Source organism: Balaenoptera physalus, assembly GCF_965194825.1.
Source record: "Balaenoptera physalus genome assembly, chromosome: 14".
Taxonomy (NCBI): Eukaryota; Metazoa; Chordata; class Mammalia; order Artiodactyla; family Balaenopteridae; genus Balaenoptera; species Balaenoptera physalus.
In genome coordinates this window covers 54937513-54952524 of record NC_138893.1, presented here as the reverse complement: position 1 = coordinate 54952524, position 15012 = coordinate 54937513, and the positions used below count along the sequence as shown (strand labels likewise).

At 42.0% G+C, this 15012-nt stretch overlaps 1 protein-coding gene across 11 annotated transcripts in view; it reads left to right on the top strand.

Moving 5' to 3' along the window:
• ENTPD1 (ectonucleoside triphosphate diphosphohydrolase 1) overlaps positions 1–15012 on the top strand; it is a 122993-nt gene that overhangs the window by 51968 nt on the left and 56013 nt on the right. The gene's annotated exons all lie outside the window — the stretch shown is intronic.

The window sequence follows — 15012 nt, the reverse complement described above, 5'->3', positions numbered from 1 at the left end:
ACCCTGGTAGACCCAGGATGTGGAAATTCTGGAGGCCAATACTTGTATGGCCTTCTGAGTTGCACACTGCATCTGACTTGCTGTTCCCCCAGGAAACAGTTGATGTACACCCAGAATACTGAGGGCCTGTTGGAAAGCAGCCCTAGGCCTCAGTGTCCTTCTCCTGGAGCTGGCAGACAATGAGGAAGGAGGGGAGAGAGTTACTTGTGAAGGGGAGAGGAAGTAAAGCTGGAGGCTGGGGTGGGGTTAGGATTCAAGCATCAGGATGTGCAAGGCTCCAAGGCTCTCCCCACTCCATTCCATCAGGCCAGATTGAGATGGGGTGTGTTGCAGGGAGTTTAAGCCTAAGGGAGTGTGTATGTGTCAGGCACAGATGACATGGACTGGGTTCTTTTTTTTTTTTTAATTGGTTTACCATTTTTTAATAGATTTATTTATGTATGTATGTATTTATTTATATATTTTTGGCTGCGTTGGGTCTTCGTTGCTGTGCACGGGCTTTCTCTAGTGGCGGCGAGCAGGGGCTACTCTTTGTTGCGGTGTGCAGGCTTCTCATTGTGGTGGCTTCTCTTGTTGCGGAGCACGGGCTCTAGGGTGCGTGGGCTTCAGTAGTTGTGGCTCGTGGGCTCTAGAGCGCAGGCTTAGTAGTTGTGGTGCACGGGCTTAGTTGCTCCGCGGCATGTGGGATCTTCCCAGACCAGGGCTCAAACCCGTGTCTCCTGCATTGGCAGGCAGATTCTTAACCACTACGCCACCAGAGAAGCCCCGGACTGGGTTCTTTTACCTGAGGTTATAGGAGTTGACAGGCCCATACGGAGAAGTCAGGAAACACAGGTAACAGGCTCTATTGCTGCATATCAGCTGGAATGGGGGCCTCTTTGTTGCGGTTGTAGTGCCAGCTCATGTGAATGGACAGCTACTGTGGAAGTCTCCCCTTCTGATCATTCTTGCATGGCAAAAACTCCACTCTTCGCTGATTCTCTTCTCTGTTCTGCAGCATCTGCTGCAGTGGCTGGACAACTCCCCTCCCCTCTGTTGTCACTAATTGATTTCAGGAGGGTCTCTTGTTCCAGGCCAACTCCATTGATCTTTCCCCCAAAAGAAGGTAGAGCAGGGTATTCAAGCATTCAGATGAACTGACTTCCAATCCTAGTTCTGCCTCTTACTAGCTGTATGACCTCAGGTTGGTAACTTAACTTCTCTGAGTATCAGTTTTCCCACCTGTACAATGGGATTAATATTAGCACTTAGTTTATAGCTTTGCTATAAATATTAAATGAGATCATGCAAGCCCAGCCCACACTTTGGCTCAAGCAGCAGTTGCTGGAACAATCTTTTGTGGCCAAGATCATAAGGTCACAGGACTGGAAGGTTAGTCACAAAACCCAACCTAGCAACTTATGAGACAGAAACCATCTGTTGCAACTTTTCTCAGAGGATGGCTATGTAAACTGGCTCCACTTGGCTGAAGGAAGTGGGTAGGTGGTAGGTGGGAGTGGCAGGGATAGAAGAGAAAAGAGTTAAATGATTATCAGTTCCTCCTGGTGATTAAGAGCATAGACTTCCCAGAGTCAGACAGGCTTGTGTTCAAATTCCAGCTCTGCACTCAGTGTCTGTGTGACCGTGAGCACATTACTAGACTCTCTGACCCCCAGTTTCCTCAAGCGCAAAGTGGGCTAATGATATCTACAGTGTTGGAGGATTTCGTGAATAATGCATGTAAAGTGCTTAGCACAGTGCCTGGTACCCAGCAAGCACATAACAAATGATGATGAACATGACTGTGAGGATGACGGGAGCTTTTCTGGTCTAGAGTCCTGCTCTTTCCACCTGAGGAGGTGGGAAGGAGACAGGGTAGGTACTGGGCAAAACTGGGTGCTGGTGAAGAAATAGATGTGTTAACTGAGGGCCTCATTTCTGAGCCACTCTCCTACTCCTGATCCCTTATGTCCTCCCACCCTGCTGCCCAGTGCCTGGGAGCTGCCTAAAGCCCTTTGCTCCTAAACCATCCCAAGGGGTGGTTTGCCCCTCCGCTTTCTATACTACTTCCAAACTCCTATTCTTTCTGTTCAGCTTTGCCACAGCCAGGCTTGGGGAACACGGTCCATCTCAACAATTCACTCTAAGGTGTGAAGGACCACACAGCTCCCTTCTACTTTTAAGGTCACCAGACTATTTCTTCTTTAACTCCTCCAAATTGGAAATTAGTTGAGTGAGAAGCAGTGGAAGGTAGAGGGTACTTAGAGCACAAGGCCCTCCATATTGCCCTGAAAAGAACCTGAAAGCCAAACCTGGGGCAAGGGGCAGGATCAGCAGGAGAGGAAGAATGTGCGGGTTCCCTAACTTCCCTACTGCGTCCCGCTTCTTTGCCTGAGAAAGCGAATCCTGATTCTAGAACGTGAGGCTAATGTTGCTCCCCAAGGAAGAGGGCAGCTCAGGACTGACACCCACCAAGCCAAGTTCAGCCCTAGATTCTGGCTCCCCATGCCCATTGTCAGCAGCAAAACTGGCTCCTAAAAGCACCAAATCCTGGGAGGAAAAGTATCAGCAAATGCTAGTGACAGGAATCTTCTCATCCGCCCTAGACTTTTCTATCATGAGAAGAAGAGGAACCTTGAAATTTTGGGAAATTTAAAAAGTTTTCAACCCCATTTACAGATGTAAAAAGCCTCTGGTTACTCGGGTATTGCATATTTGCATATTTGATTTTATATGTAGATTACAGATGAAGTTATGGCGCTGTGGACCACAATCATCATCACAGTCATTTAATTTACAGTTCATTTGGCAGTTTCTTACCCATTATTCAATTAAATTTAATCATCTTAACAACCTTGTCAAGTAGGTATTACCGTTAATCCTCATTTTACAGTTGAGAAAACAAAGGGTGAGAATGTGAGTTTACTCAAGATCCCAGATCTAGTAACCTCTAGCTTTTGTTTTGCTTTTGTTTTTTGATTTAGGTGAGCGACCAACGTTAGAATGAACCGTAGGAACGTGCTGGGTTATGGACTTTGCATCTTCCAATGTCAAGCATAATAAGCTATATTAATTTCCAGGAAAAGAGCTGAGAGAGAAAAAAGGAGACTAAATCTATGATTCATGATACAACTTTTAGGGAAATTTGATCAGTCTAGTATTCCAAGTTTTATTTTGACCATCTTTTTTTTTTTTCAAATCAAAGTTTAACCTATTGAAATAGACATGCTTCTTCTACTCTACATAAACATGAAGCTCTATATGTTACAAAGAGCTTAGGAGGATGGACCTCCTGATTAATTAAGGGCCACAAAGTCTATTTCTTGTTTAAAGACATAGATGTTTTAGGATGGGGAGCGAATGTTAAAGATAGTGTTTGTCTGTATCAAAATACAAAGAAGCATGAGATTGGCAGCTCCATGAAGGGCTTTGGGTGAGAATACAAAGGAGAGTGAAAAGGCCATTGTTGTTTGAGAATAAGATAAGCCATCCCAGTCAAGTGGAGGCTTTGGATGAAGTGTTTTTCATACAAATTACAAAGCAAGGACAGAAGCAAAATAGACCATCAGTGGAGTATTTCAACTAAAGGAGGACTTGGTACACTGGATATGCAAATTATTAGTACAGTATTTCAAAGATATTCTACCACCTTGTCTTGGAGAAGTTGCTTAACCTATCTCATTTGCATTTTTCTTATCTATAAAACAGGGGCTAAAACAGTACTTAACATTCAGGATCTTTAAGATTATTACGTGAAAAAAAAGTTATGTGAAGTGCCTACTATAGTGCCTGGCCTGGAGAAGGTCACAGTAGATGTTGGCAGCCCTGTCCTCCACTATCCCCCACCACAACCCTGTATGAAATTCTGAAGCACTGTAACTTTACATAGACATTTATTGGAAATACAATTTTCCAAAAAATACAAAGTGTGAAAAATTCTTGATTTTCCTTGCAAGTTAGAGGGAGATATTAGTGCCCTTCTTCCTTGATTTAATTCTGATACAAAAGAAAGATATAGTTAGGAATGTAGGAGAAATGACTAGTTCATTTAGGCATTAATAATCCTGAAGAAGAGAAACATAAGGCAACCAGGCACATGGCTTCAATTTTTAAGAAGGCAGATTTTTTTTAAAAATCAGAAAGATGATAGGTGAGATATCATGGCCAGATTTGCTAAAGAATATGGCTCAAAAAGGTTGAGTCTAAAAATGAAATAACCAGGCTTCCCTGGTGGCGCAGTGGTTAAGAATCTGCCTGCCAATGCAGGGGACACGGGTTCGAGCCCTGGTCTGGGAAGATCCCACATGCCACGGAGCAACTAAGCCCGTGAGCCACAACTACTGAGCCTGTGCGTCTGGAGCCTGTGCTCCGCAACGGGAGAGGCCGAGACAGTGAGAGGCCCGCGCACCGCGATGAAGAGTGGCCCCCGCTCACCACAACTAGAGAAAGCCATCGCACAGAAACGAAGACCTAACACAGCCAAAAATAAATAAATAAACAAATAAATTTAAAAAAAAAAGAAGAAATAACCAACTAAATGAGAAATATGCTTATGTAATCACAAGTAATCTTAATGGATAAGAAAAGTGAAAGGCATTTAAAACACTCATTTGACCAGAGGGAGTTTGATAAGGAGCTCAGAAATGATGGGGGAGTTTTTTCTTTTATATTATATATTTCTCTGTTTTCTAAAAATTTCTATGATGACCATAACTTTTATAAAGTAAAAAAAATTTCCCCAGGTATTTGTACAATAGAGAAAAAATGGCAAGTAATTGAGAAAATGTTTAGAAGCTAGGAGAATTCTTTTAAAAGTAGTGTCACTTGGGCTAGTATCACTTGGAGATGAGGCATGCAGGAAAAAATGCTAAAGATAACAAAAAAATGTTATTTTGGTTATGGTTCAGTGCAAGAACATGAACAGGAAGGGAGATGCACAATGATAATGGAATTTACAAAGGAATTGGAACCTCTGAACTTCTATTTTGCTTCAGTCTAGAAAAATGCAGTTCAATCAATTCAAACTAAAACATGTATCATTAGGAAGTCATTGAAACAGATGGGAAGTTATTAAGAGAGCCCCTGACTTTTCTAAATAAGTTTAAAGAACATTACAGAGATGATGTTCTTTAAATTCTCAGAGTTAGTAATCTAAATCATAAAATGTGGGAGAGGATGGATTCAGGAAACTCCACATGAGGTTGATTCTTGGCAAATCCTTAAAATAAACATGAAAGATTTATTAATACCTAGGACAAAAAGAGTCTCCAATCACTTGAAACTGACATAGTTTTACTAAGTCAAGTTATATCAAATTACCCCAATTTGATAAGGGGTAATTATGGGGAAGACATGCAGGAAGTTGTTAGAGTTAATAAATTTTGGTGGTCTCTCAAATTTATAGAAATAGTGTACTTTATTTCAGCAAGAGGTTCACAAAATTTTTTGGTTATAGAAAATGTCAAACAAAAACAAAGAGACTAGTATATAGTATAATAAACCTCTACATACCCATTACCTATCTTCAACATTTATCAATACATGTTCTGAGATTTTTGTTTCCTCTGTTACTTTCCCTTCCACCAAGCCTTTTTTGTTGTTGGTATTGGAATTTTTTTACAGCAAATCCCACATATTATGTAATTTTACTGGTAAGTACTTCAGTATGAGAAAGATGTATAACAAAGTCTTTTATGATATGCTTAGCAGTTGCTAAGGCTAAAATTCACGTGCACTCTAGCTGTTTTTTCCAGTGACAGTGTCTTGCTTGCTTGCCTGCCATCTTGCCAGGGTGCTGGCATTGGGCTCAGTAGCTTTCTTTGGTATCCCTTGGAATCCCTTACTCCACCTCTTCCCGCCAACCCCTGATGAAACCTCCTAGAGTGATTTTGAAGCTTGCTTCTTTGAGGAGCTGCTTAGGAATTCCCTCACTGCTATTTCAAGCCCCCTCCCACCACTGTGTTAAACAATCCTGAAGTCAGCTTCACAAAGCTGGCTGGCTTCAGGGATGGTGAACCAGAGCTGCCTTTAAAATGGAGCGTGGCGGTAGCTGAGGGAATTGCCTGTTGGGAACAGACTGGAGGTGTGCTGCCCCCACATACCTTCACAGTCTCTTATAAAATAAGGGAAGTATGGGTGGGATGTGTTGAGTTGTTTACAAAAATAGCGCAGAGAAAATCCCTCTGAAATCATGGGAAAAAGTCCCATGGTTGTGCCTTAAATATAAAGAATAAATTGGATACAGTCTTCGCCCACTGTACCCATAAAAGCCCTCACAACTTCTCTTCTCTATTTTTTAAAATATCAGCCATTAAGTGGGAGGTAGCAGTGGTTTTCAAAGTGTGGTCCCTGGACCAGCATCTGCAGCATTACCTAGAAACTTGTTAGAAGGGCAAATTCTCTGGCCTCACCCCAGACATACTGAATCAGAAACTCTGAGGATGGGGTCCAGCAGTTTTTGTTTTAATAAACCTTCCTGGTGATTCTGAGCAGGTTTATGGTTGAGAACTGGACTATAGGACTATAGAAACTATGTCTTTAGAAGGTTCTCTAAAAGTTGTACAGAGCCTGCCCTCTGACACAGGGCTGAACAGGAAAACTGCAAGCTGAAGAAACTTGGGCTGTAACCACTGAGCCAGGGTGGGGTGTGGGGTTGACATTTGCTTAGTAAAATAGGTCATGTGGCAGGAGAGAGAAACTACTAACAGAGAAGAGCAAAACCAAGTGGAATCAGAATGACAAAGCAGTGGCCAGTACACTCGTCGTTACAAAACTAGAAAGTTCCTATTCAAATGACTATAGTTACTAATACATACCTACATAGAAAGGAATTATAAGATATGAATTGAGGTTTTATTTTAATATGCTGTATTTTGTTTCACCTTGGAGACGTAGCTTGTGAAAATATTTTGTCTAGTAGGTCTGGTCAGTCCTTAATTGAAGCTCTATGTTGACAGGAAAATAGAAACTTGCTGAATTTTAAAAACATGATTTGGTTGCTACATAATTGGAGTTTTGTGGTAAAGAATCACAGATGCCAGAAGTGTGAAAAAATTATGATCTTAATCATAACCATATTGACCATAACAACAACAACAATAATAATTATAACTACAGTTACCATTTACTGAATGCCTACTATGTGCAGACACTGCTGTGTGCTTGGCACTAGGGATAAAGTTGTGGATAAGCAGACCTGGTCCTTGCCCTCCAAAGCAGTGGTTCTCAACCTTGGCTGCATATTAGTTGCACCAGGACGCCATTAAAAGATAACAATGCCCAGGCTTCACCTCAGTGATTCTGATTTAATTAGTCTGGGATGGGACTCGGGGGTTGGTATTTTCACAAAGTTCTCCAGTGACTCTAATGTGCAGCTAGAATTGAGAATGACTGACGAGGTGAAAGACTTAAGCATGTAGCTAATTAATTACAGTAGCCTTAAGTGATATGAAGAAAATGTTTCGAGTGCTGTGAGGAGTGCCAGCTAGTGTGGGGTTCATGGAAGGGGTCTCTGAGGCATCCTTGAGGAAGGACTTGCGCCTGGAATCTGAAGGCCGAGCAGAATATAGCTAAGCAAAGAGAGTGGGAGGAGAAGGTTCTAGGCAGAGTTAAAAAATTGTGCGAGGGCCCGGGGGCAGGGGAAGAAAGGTGAAGTGAGGGCTGAAAGGAGGCAAAGAGTGAGGGAAGGGTGGTGATAAGGGAGGCTGGAAACCCAAGAAGGGACAGGACAAGTAGGACCTACGGGTTACATGAAGGATTGTGGTCTTTATTCTAAAGTAATAGGAAGCTATGAAGGGTTTTAAGTAACTAGTGGGTGATGTGATCATATGGAGACTTTGAAAAGATCACCGTGGCTGCAGTGTGGCAAACAAATTGTCGAGAGGCAAGAGTGGATGCAGGGAGACCAGTTAGGAGCCTGCTGTGGGAGATGGTGGTGGTTGGACTAAGAAGGTGGCAGGGTGATGGAGGGGGGGGCGTGGGCATCAGAATCTTTGGGAGGTAGAATCCCAGGACTTGACACAAGCTCTCAGTAACATTTGCTGAGTGAGCAGGCTCCTCGGATGTGAAGGACAAGGGTGAGGAAGGAATGGAGGATGATGCCATTGTTCTTGGGTCACAACTGGATGAGCAGTAGAGATGCTCACTGAGCTATGGGCATTGAACTATGGAGAGCTGGGGGAGGGACAGGTTTGGGGAGAAGGGGAAAGCAGGAATTCTGTTTGGGCAGAAAAGGTTTGAGGTGCCTGTGAGTTATCCAAGGTGAAAGGTCAAGGAGGCAGCTGAAAGGTCAGGAATACATGTGTCTGGGCTAAATATAAGTTAGTGTATTTCCCACATATGGACAGGACTAACCGAGGCCATGGGGCTGGTTGGGATCACGCTAATCATTCTTTTCATACAGAGCTCACTGCATCTTCACATCAGCTTCCCAAATTAAGTGATGGATGTTTTTAAAATTTCAGTCTAGAAAATGAAATTTAGAAAGACTAAGTAACTTTCCCAAGTCACACAGCTAGTTAAGAGGCAGGGGTGAGTGTCCATCCTACAGGATAGTTATAATAATCAAAAACAAGGAATGGATGCGTTATTACCTAATCATACTGCTTCTCTTAGAATGACTCACTGTCAGAGACAATGTAGTTAACCATGCTTGCTTAGAAAGGACCAGCTAAATGTGTAGTTCCTTCTATTATACACTTATCATCTGAGTCTATTATTCTTGGTAATTCAGTGAGAAAGTATTCCATGGAGTTTATGACTAAGCTCTGGGATCCAGAGTTGGGATTTACTGCCTAAACATCTGCCCTCTTGCTTCCTACAATACATGCAAACTGAAGTCGAGTTGCCTGGCAGCTCACTAAAAATAGTCAGAACCATAGAGTTGAGAAGTTAAAACACATATGGAATAATCAAATAAATCTCCCCTTTTCTTGAGGGAAAACATTGTGTACTAAAAATTCAAATCAATCTTATCCATTCATTTATTCAACTGACACATGGAATACTGACACAGACCAGATCCTTTGCTGGTTTCTGGAGATCTAAAAAGGTACACTGTGTTCTCAAGGTGCTCAGTCTCATAGAGGAGACTGACACAGGTTAAAGGCCATTATAGCATTGTGGGAGGGAAGCTATGAGAGAGATGCAAAGGAGGGTATTTAATCCATCATTAGAGGAGGGGCTAGAGGCTTTCAGGAAGACTTTCTGGAAGTGGTGACACATAAACTGATTATCCTCAGCTTCAATTTCTTCATAAGGTACAAAAAGATAAAGAAGAGAGCTTCAGGCAGAAGGAAAAAGCAGGAACATTGTACAAGACATGAAGATATGAAAAAGAAGGGCCAATTTAGAGACTAACACCTTGAACTACACCTGAATTGTGTGGGGACTTGGCCTTAAAATTGTGGTTAAAGAGTTTAACTTCTATTTTGAGACACATGGGAATCATTGAAGAAGTTCACACTGGTGGGGTCATATAATCAGGTTTGCATTTTTAGGATGATCATCGTAGCTTCAAAGTAGAGGACAGATTAGAAGGGGAAGAGCCTAGACGTGGGGAGGCCTCTACAGAAGCTATTGTAGAAGTCCAGGCAAGAAATAGATAAATGAAAGGATTTGGGAGATATTTAGTGGGTAGAATCAGTAAAAACTCAGAGGGAGTTTGCTTGGAGGGAGAAGGGAGAGTCTGGGGAGACTGGGGGCATGGTGCTGACCTTCACTGAGCAGATTATACAGAACAATTGGAGCGGGAAAGAAAGTTTAGTTTTAGACATGGTGATTTTGGCTGTAGAACATCAAAGCAGGTATGTTCAGTAGGTGACTAGAATTATAGATTTGGAGCTCAAGATAAAGTCCTGTACTGGAGATACAGATCAGGGGATCATCCCAATAAAGTTTAGGGAGCCATCACCATTCAGTTGGTTGTATGTGTATGAAGCGACATGAGCCAAGTTTCCAAGATGGAACACTGTGGAACATCCTTATTTAAAGGGTATGGTGAGAAAAAGGTGCCAGCAAAGTAAGGGTCAGAGAAGTAAGAGGACTATTAGAAGAGTCTGGTGCCATGGGAGCCAAGAAAAGAGAGTTTATGTAGTACACAGTGTCAAATTCTACAGGAAATGGAAAAGCATCCATCAGATATTTGTGGGAGTGGCGTCAGTAGAATGGTGGGACAGAAGCCAGGTGTGGTGGATCAAGGAGTGAGTGGGCTGTGGGAAGGTGGAATTTAGGAATGCATAGAGTGCAAGGAGGAAAACAGAACAAGTCAGAGGAAGTCAAATCTTAAGAACTGGTGCCGCCTGTATCAGCTCACTGGGAGGCTGGAGGCAGAGAGCCGAAGGCAAGAGAAATGGAATGAATGTCCCTGCTCTGTATAAAGCTCTGAGGAAAGGGGAAGTGGGCTTTCTCCACCCCGTCCTAAGAGCCTCGGTGGTGGTGGGCCCAGGAGTGTCTTTGTTATCTGATTTAGCTATCCCATCCCTGAAGACGGTCTACCAATGCGGCATTCTCAGAGGTCAGTTCTAGACAACAAAGACTTTCCTGGAAGGTGGAGTAAAATTTTCCTCTTCAACTCTTGCATTCCCCAGAGTCTTTGGGTGTGTACGAACTTTTATAAAGAATTTCAACTATTTTAGCCACCATTTCCAAGGACCATAAGGTATGGTTCCTTGTATGGTATCCTTGTGTGGTATCCTGAGCTTTTGCTGAGGTGGAGACACTTTCCCCCCCACTCAGAACATTATTATAATTCCAAAGAAGAGAAAGTATATGGGATCCCTCTTGTCTGCTTTGACCACCTAAAGTGTGCTTCCTTGTCTGGCTGAGCCCCTCCTACCTCTGTGAGTCTGAGCAAATAAGAAAGCAGCCTGCCTGGGTGTGAGCAAGAAGTGCATAGACTGTGCTGTGCATGTGGCTCCTGTGGTCTCCGCATCGCATCGGTATTCTACAGGCAGCCTGCGTCTCATAGGGAGAGACAATCTATTTCACTTTGTGGAATAAAGAAAATGAGAATCCCATGAAACCAAACATGCATATGAGGTATCTATAGGTGGCATAATACCCCCTATTGTTTAACAATGATTAGCTCACTTTTCACCTTGTAGAAAAATCATGGCAAGATGACTTGAACATGAAATCATAGTAGGGGGTTAGTTTGATTAACTTTGAGGAATCATCCTACATCACTATGGAGAAAGAACTTTCAGAGAAGTGGCCATGAGCCAAGGCACCTACTCCCCCAAGGCTGTGCTAGAGGCACACTGCATTGACCAGTTCTTTTAGTTGCCTTTTCACTCCATGCAGATGACCTTGCCTCACCATATTCACGCATCTTTCTTCATTCAGTATACAAAATTGAGTAGGACACCACTTTCTTAGTTGCGTTCTGGATTTGAGGAAATACTCAAGTCACAAGATTGAACATACTTTTTTTTTTAAAGTGTGGGCGATTTTGGTAGGAGCTGCCCTCATCTGTTATGGGTTGATCTTAATTGTTTTTCTTTAAGGAAGACACTTTCTCCAAGGTCCAGGAACCTTTCTTTAACCCCTCCTGCTTTCCACCTCACTAAATGAGTACAGAAAATATGCTTTAAAACATCTAGGGTACTCTCAGATTGCCCCTCCCAAATATCAGTTGTATCTGTCACATCCTTGACAGGAACTAGATACTAATCGATTTAAGACTGAGTTCTCACATAAGCATCTGAAGTGCAGATACTCTGTGTTGATTGTTGAAGAGAGCTGCTTAGATACCAGATGATCTGTGACAGAGTTACCATGGACATTTAGAAACTTGATCATATCTTATTCAGAGATCTGTTCCCTCTTGTATTGATACATAACAGCAGAGGTGCCAAATTTCCCTTAGAATAAAGCTTTTAATCCACCCAAAGCCTGGCCAAATGAGACCTGATGATTTTGCACTAAAGAATACAAAAGAGATGACATTGATCTGGGAAGACTGAATGAGTGGGGACCCAGAGACAGCTGCTTGGACTAATTAAGTTGGTGAGTGGCTGGCACAGTGGTAGAGTGGACAGAGGATCAGCAAAGTTGACATCAAACCACCAACGCATCTCTTCCCATTTACCCGATGCCCACCTTCCAGGTTCCTAGCATCTTTGTCACTTTAATCCAAACTGGAAACCCTCTGTAGATTCTTTCTCTTCAACTCAGAGCCTTTGGGTTTTCAGGAATTTTTATTAAGAATTTTTAATTGCTCAGAGAATTAAGGAAGGAAGGAAGAGAGGGAAGGGGGAGAAGAAGGAGGAGAAAGAAGGGACGGGAAAGAAGAAGGGAGGGAGTAAGGAAGGTCACATGGTAAAATATTTTATGAATTGCTCAACGCAAAAGGGCATTAACATGCAGGCCTGGGACTCTATCCTTGGGGGGACCTGCCTACAAGGTTGACCTTTGGCTGGTGTCTGGGAGCTTGGATTTGGGGAGGGTTCTCACCATTCTGAGAATTAAGGAAATGGCTTGCTGTGCCTGGACTGTTCGTGCAGGTAGTGAGGTTTGTGTTGGGCATCTGTTTTCCATCTGGAGTCTGCAATCTTGATGTATGCTGGATGGTAGGTGCCTGTGTGACTGGCCCCCAGTGAAGGCCCTGTGCTCTGGTGAGCTTCTCTGATAGACAACATTTCACATGTGTTATCACAACTCATTGCTGGGGAATTAAATGTGTCCTGTGGTCTCCACTGGGAGAAGACCCTTGGAAGCTTGCACCTGGTTTCCCCTAGACTTTGTCTCATACTTCTTTTCTCTTTGTTGATTTTTCTTCATATTCTTTGACTGTAATAAATCTTAGTCATGAGCTATGACTATATGCTGAGTCCTGTGAGTCCTCCTAGTGAATCTATAAATTTTCAGAGATGTCTGTGCCTTTACCCAGTGGGAGCATACTGTTCACATTGTTCCACATCTTGCTTTTCACAATATAAAATGTTTTGAAGACCGTTTGCATCAACATTCATAGATCTCAATCTTTTCCATGCCTGAATAGTACTATGCATAACTGTACTAGAATTTATATATTCAGATCTCAATTAATGGACCTTTAGTAACTTTTATTATTGCAATTACAAATAATGCTGCATTGAACATTGCTATACATGCATCTTTTCATACATTGATAAGTATTACCAGCAGGTTAAATTCCTAGAAGTAGAATTCTTGGGTCAAAGGATATATATGCTTTGCTCTTTGATAGATATTGCAAAATTGCCCCCCACCAAAGAGGCTGTGTGCATTTTTACTCCCATCAACATGCAAGAAGTGCCTGTTTCCCCATATTTTTGTTGATATATATTTCTTTATCAAATTTTCAATAAAGTTCACCCTTTTTAGGTGTACAGTTCTGTGAATTTTAACAGATGTATGTAGTCTCGTAACTACCACCACAATCAAGATATAGAATGTTTCCATCATCTCAGAAAGTTCCCTTGTGGACCTTTGTAGTCAATCCTCAGTTCCTGAAACTGCGTAGTGATCTGATTCCTGTCCTTAGTTTTGCCTTTTTCAGAATATCATATAAATGAAATCACACATAGTCTTTTGAGTCTGGCTTCTTTCACTTAGCGTAATGCTTTTGAGATTCATCCATGTTGTTGCATTTATGAGTAGTTTATGCCCTTTTTGTTGCTGAAGAGAATTCCATTGTATCACAATTTGAGTACATTCACTAGTTGATGCGCACTTGGGTTGTTTTGAGTTTTTGGTGATGAATAAAGCTGTTAGAAATATTTAGGTACAGGTTTTTGTGTAGACATGTCTTCACTCTTTTGGGGTAAATACCTAAGAGTAGGATTGCCTGGTCATATGGTAAGTATATGTTTAACTCCATAAGAAACTTCCAAACTCTTTCCAAAGTGGCTGAGCCATTCTGCATCCCCAGCAGCAGTGTATGAGAGTTCCAGTAGCTCTGCATCCTTGCCAACATTTGGTATTGTCAGGTTTTTTTTGCCATTCTAATGAGTATGTAATAATATTATATATTTATCAAACTTTAAAAAAACTTCGCTATTCTAAGTAATAAAAGGTATCTCAATTTTCATTCACTACATTTCTTTAAGTTAGGGTAATTAGAATACTTCTAATATGTTGAAAATATTTATTTCTTTTTCTTTAAATTGCCTATTTATGTTCTGGCCCATTTTTCTACTAGATGGGTTGATCATTTTCTTAATGATTTTTAATGACTCTGTATATTAATGAAACCAACTATTTCATAGTTGTTGCAAACATTTTCCTCAGTTTGTTATTTTTTACTTTGCTTATGGCATATTTTGCTGCAGAAATATTTTTACATTGCTTCTGACTTTTGTACCTCATAGGTACAAAAATGAGGAGGTAGAAATAAGATAACTTACAAATGTGAGATGTAGAAAACAGGGGGCTGTAAGGCTGGGCAGCGTGGGTGAATCAGTTCACCCAATCCCCACTCTGACCCCCACACTAGTGATATTTGGCCAGCACAGGTTGTCTCAGTCTTTCTCACCAGCAACACAACCAAGGCTTGTTGACAAACGCAGCTGCTTTGAGAAAAGGTAGAATCCCCAGGGCACAATTCTTCAATTTCAGATGTGGAAGATGATTTGTTTAGCGGGAGCAATGTGTTTATTGCAGAGACCATCAATACACGAGATTGTTAACACTTGTTGGCTGGGACACAGGGAATTCCTGTCTGCAGTCTCAATGATATCACTCTGCCGGAAACAACCCTCCTCCTTGCCAACCCTATACTTGAGTATGGGATTCCACGATGTCCACAAAGACCTATTGTGCTCCATGCAGTCTATGGGTAAAAGAATTCGGGAAAGGCCAGAAGGGGTGTGGGTGAGGAGGTAGACGGAATGGTGGGAGGAAGTGAGGAGAAGGAGAGAGAGGAAAGGGGATTCCTTTGCTTCCTTATTTCCCACACCCAGATCCTCTGTTGGCATTTGATTTTTGCAGTCGTTAACGTTTTTAGAGTCAGGCACATCAGTACCATGTCAGTTAGTTACTTGCTGCTAATCTGAGAAGAGCACAGCCCACAGC